Genomic DNA, 5,695 nt, shown 5'->3' with positions numbered 1-5,695 from the left:
GTAAGCTGTCTCAGAGCTTAAGTAAGTTTCTGAATCTCATGCATGACAAATTCCCTTCATGTCCTTACTTATTCCTATTTACAAACATAAGTATAATATTTGCAATTTATCCTGATTGGAGATAATGTTTTAACATATTCATTGGCAGAGAAGTAAGAAGTTTTGAAAAACTCCCTAAATTTCTATGCTCATTATGCAGCTTGATTTTCAAGAACTATAATTCGTTTTGGGATTGGCTTTTTCTGTTGAAGAAATGAAAAAAAACTATAACTTGACCTTGGGATTTGATATTTATGTGGTTCAATATGGAAGTTGGACAGCATTTAAAAATCACTTCATTTGCCTCTTTAGGAAGTACGAGATCCTTAACCAGTCTTGTATGAGAAACTGTAAGACTATGGCAGCATTTACAAGACCACCAGGATTAAAATCTGCCCAGATTGGGACACTACTGGACCTCTACAAGATTGCATAGGTGAAAGTGGGACGAGTGAAGTAATATCTTAAAATGTCTAAATCGGTGCCGTTTCAGGTGTTAGAAAAGAATGAAAAGAGGCTGAGAAAATGCAGTCGCCATGGAGACGCAGCCAGTATGGGCAGCAATTAACCCTCAAAAGCAAGGCTTAGAACAATTTACCAGATCCCAACCGTGGCTCCTTACCCCCGGTTACCCTGAAAGCGAACCATTCAGGAGTATGCAATGCCTTGACTCAACCACTTCCACAGCCCTCATGGGCTGGACGCCGGGTTACAACCAGGTTTACAAGGGGAAGAAGCTAGCTGAACAGATGTTTCAAGGACTTATTCTTTTTTCTGCAATAGTTGGATTTATCTATGCATAAATGGCTGAACAGTTTGGATGGACAGTCTATATAGGTATGGCCGGATTTGCTATTCCATGTTTGCTGATGCTTCCTCCATACCCATCTATGCACGACATGGGGGGGAGGGGGGTGGCTGGGAAGGGAGGTGAAGGGTAAACAAAGGAGGAGGCTGCAATGCTTGGTAAGAAATGTATGCATTATCCTGCCCATGTAATTGTAACCCCTCTGTACAGTATGTTCTCAAATAAAATAAAATAAAATTTAAAAAAAAAGAAAGCTATTTTGAACAAAGGTTTTAGAAATCTATCAACAAACATTTGGGAAACTCAAATTGAAATATTCAGAACAAATAAAAAGTAACAAATCTCATCGTAATCGACTTCAGCGAAAGAATCCACACTTTCAGTACATAATTACCATCACAGTGAAGAGATGGTTCCAAGAGGTCTGTCGATTGGGAAAGAATATGGAGAGACATGGAGTGAATCAATGCAGCAGTGGTACTCAGTAGAAACCATGTTGAAAATGAACTATACATACAGCTTCTCTGAAGAACCAGACTTAATGAGACTCTCATGAGAGAGGCAAAATGACCACTATATCTCAAAAGAGCTATGGAAAGGGAGGCCCAGTTTCTTTGGCTCATTTTCCACACATCTGTCTGACTAATGTGTGACCAGTGTGGGGTCTGGACACTCACAAACAGCTGAACGCAAAAGTCTGGGGACATTCAGACCCTGGAATTCCAATAAAGAAAATCACTCTTCATAGGCGTTCATGTTCTTTTTAGTTCTTAAGAAGTCCTTCTGAAGCTAAAACAATAGAATGGAAGAAAGACAACCTCTTCAGTAAATGGTGCTGGCAAAATTGGTTAACTACATGTAGAAAACTAAAGCTAGATCCTTATATATCGCCCTGCACCAGAATCAACTCCAAATGGATCAAAGACCTTGAACTCAAAGCAGACACTCTGAAAACATTACAGGATGGAAAAGGAGAAACCCTAGGTCTCCTTGGCTCAAGCCGAAATTTTCTGAATAGAGACCCGGAAACACAACGAATCAAAGAAAGGTTGGACAAATGGGATTGCATGAAGTTGCAGAGCTTCTGCAGGGCAAATGACATAGCTAGCAAGATCAATAGAAAGCCCACCGATTGGGAGAAGATTTTTACTAGCCATACAACAGACAAGGGTCTCATATCTAAAATATACTTGGAACTCAAAAAATTAAACCACCCAACAACAAATCCTCAAAGAAACAACTGCCCAATAAATAAGTGGGCGAAAGACTTAAAGAGAAGCTTCTCTGAAGAAGAAAGAAGGATGGCCAATAGACACATGAAGAAATGTTCAACATCCCTAGCCATAAAAGAAATGCAAATCAAAACAACATTGAGATATCACCTCACTCCAGTTAGAACAGCAAAAATCAAGAACTCTAACAACAACAGATGCTGGAGGGGATGTGGACAGAAAGGAACCTTACTTCATTGTTGGTGGGAATGTAATCTTGTTCAACCACTTTTGAAAGCAGTTTGGAGGTTCCTCAAAAGATTTCACATAGATCTCCCCTATGATCCCGCAATCGCACTTTTGGGCATTTACCCAAATGTATACAAACAAGACCACACTAACCCTACCAGCACAACTATGTTTATTGCAGCATTATTTACCATAGCTAAGATATGGAACCAACCCAGAAGCCCCTCAGTAGATGAATGGATCAAGAAAATGTGGTATATATACACAATGGAATTCTATGCCTCCATCAGAAAGAATGACATTTCCCCATTTGTTAGGAAATGGAAAGGCTTGGAAAAAATTATATTAAGTGAAGTAAGCCAGGCCCAAAGAAACATAGGTCCCATGGTTTCCCTTATTTGCAATATCTAGTATAGGTATGAGTCAAGCGGAAAAGGTCAGATAATATGATGTTAGGAAAACGAACCCTTAAATATGTATTTTAATGTTTTCGTTTCTTTCATGTATGTGTTTCTAACGCATTTATAAGATTATTTCTTTGTTGCTTTGTATGTCTCTCCCCCACAGTGCAACCCCAGCTTTCACTTTATTTGATGTCAGTATAACATGTGGAGGAGAGGGGGACAAACAAGTCGTTTAAGGATTCAGGTGGACCTGTTGCAACAAGGAGAACTATAAAATGTCATGTCAAAGCAAGCTTTACAATGTCGGTGTGGGGGGGGGAGGGGGGTATGATTGGGTGGGGGGGAGGGGGGAGGCTGGGAAGCGAGGTGAAGGGTAAACAAAGGAGGAGGCTGCAATGCTTGGTAAGAAATGTATGCATTATCCTGCCCATGTAATTGTAACCCCTCTGTACAGTATGTTCTCAAATAAAATAAAATTAAATTAAAAAAAAAAAGAAAGCAAAATGAGAGTAAAAAAAAAAAAAAAGAAGAAGAAGTCCTTCTAAGCCAGGCACTGGAGGCTTACACCTATAATCCTTGGAGGCTGTGATTTGAGGACCGCAATTCAAAGCCAGTCCAAGCAGGAAAGTCCATGAGAGAGCCCCATAACTGACAGAAAAAAAGCAGATTTATGTATCATATTGAACTAATGGTTTATATAATGACATAAATAAAAATGTAAGCCATCTGGAAAAAATTATATTAAGTGAAGTAAGCCAGGCCCAAAGAAGCATAGGTCCCATGGTTTCCCTTATTTGCAATATCTAGTATAGGTATGAGTCAAGCAGAAAAGGTCAGATAATGTGATGTTAGGAAAATGAACCCTTAAATATGTATTTTAATGTTTTCGTTTCTTTCATGCATATGTTTCTAACGCATTTATAAGATTATTTCTTTGTTGCTTTGTATGTCCCTCCCCCACAGTGTAACCCCCACTTTCACTATATTTGAAGTCAGTATAACATGTGGAGGAGATGGGGGCAAACAAGTCGTTTAAGGATTCAGGTGGACCTGTTGCAACAATGAGAAGTACAAAATGTCATGTCAAAACCAACTTTACAATGTCGGTGGAGGGGGGAGGGGGGTATAATTGGGTGGGGGGAGGGGGGAGGCTGGGAAGGGAGGTGAAGGGTAAACAAAGGAGGAGGCTGCAATGCTTGGTAAGAAATGTATGCATTATCCTGCCCATGTAATTGTAGCCCCTCTGTACAGTATGTTCTCAAATAAAATAAAATAATATTAAAAAAAATGTAAGCCATCAGGCCAAGGAATGAATAAAGGCAGTTTTTGTTATAGAATAGATTGCATGCACAATATTAAGGAAATAATAACAAGTTGCTGCCATTTACTTAATATCAGTAAGATAACAGGAATAACGTAAAACACAGAGAATCTCCCTGGTTAGGCTGACATTTGTGTATAATCCTAGATATTCTGAATGCATATCTGAGAACTGATGTGTGAAGCAAGGCTGGACAGAAAGTTCATAAGACTCTCATCTCCGATTAACCAGCAATAATCCAGAAACGGAACTTTGGCTCAAGTAGTAGAATGCCAGCTTTGAGTGCAAAATGTCAAAGGAGAATGCAAGTCCCTTAATGCAAATGCCAGAAATGGCATAAAGAATAAAAAGCAAAACATTAAACACATGGAAACACAAAAAGACAAAAGTTATGCAAATTTAAATGCTACATTGAGAGATGGATCACACCAAATACAAGAAATGACATTTAGACATTTTCACTCAGTTGAAAAATAAACCAGGATAAGGTGGAATATATACAAAATGAAATTTTACTTATCTATTAGAAAGGATGATATTGCATCATTTTAAGAAATGGTAAGACCTGGTGAAAACTAAAATAAGTTATGCCAAAAGAAACTAAGAATGTGTGTTTTCTCTCACCTGAGGAAGACAGAATTAATCTATAAATATACAATAGACAATTGGGTAAACTTGGTGCACATAATTGTAAGGAGTGAAATATGATAGATTCATATTAGAAATTAAATTATATAATTTATTAGGAAAACTAACTTATAGTCCAATAAAATAAACACCAGGAATCGAGTAATCATATGTGGAAGTGAAATCAACAGCAGAAAGGCAAACTAATGAAGACATAAAAGGTGTAGAAATAGGGTCTGGGAAGGTGGTTCAGTGGTGGAGTACTTGCCTTGCATTCATGAAGCCCTGGGTTCGATTCCTTAGCAGCACATTAGCAGAAAAAAAAAGAAAATGGCGCTGTGGCTCGAGTGGTAGAGCAGGTGCTTTGAGCTGAAGGGCTGAGGGACAGCACCTAGGCCTAGAATTCAGGCCCATAAATAACAAAAATGGTGGAGAAATAGGTATGAAATCAAATTTCCAATTAAAATTAATGATTTTAAATATGCATTTAATTTTACATGTATTTATTGTTTATAACTCTAATCTTTTGGTACCTCTTGCCTTTTGTGCTTTTAGGTTATCTTAAAATCTCTTTATTGTGTGGACAATGCATGGACCATGATACTCCTACCTATGTCTCTTGTGTTGCTGAGATTAATGGCATGAGTCACCATGCTTCACTTATTTGTGCAAATTGGGACTTGTAAACTTTTGTCCAGATTATGTCCAAAGTGTGATACTCTTGATCTCTGATTTCTGATAGTGATCATAGATGTGAGCTGGTACATAAGGCCATTCATAATCCTTTATCCCACTTTGAAGACATGAAGTTTAATTTTCCAAATGACATACAAGATGACAAACAGAAAAATAATCCCTTAGTTCTGGTAAAGATGAGCTACTAATGAGAAACAAAATTACTTTCTAAAATATTTGACTATTGTAATTATATTTTCAATCTTACCCTACATTTAATATTTATGCCAGTGATTAAACTCAAATTGCAGGCATGCAACTGTGGTTTGCCCCTGTAATCCGAGTTACTTAGGGTGCAGAG

Source organism: Dipodomys merriami, unplaced genomic scaffold, assembly GCF_024711535.1.
Source record: "Dipodomys merriami isolate MVZ:Mamm:240054 unplaced genomic scaffold, mDipMer1.0.p SCAF_719, whole genome shotgun sequence".
In the NCBI taxonomy this organism is placed as follows: Eukaryota; Metazoa; Chordata; class Mammalia; order Rodentia; family Heteromyidae; genus Dipodomys; species Dipodomys merriami.
This window is presented reverse-complemented; position numbering follows the sequence as displayed.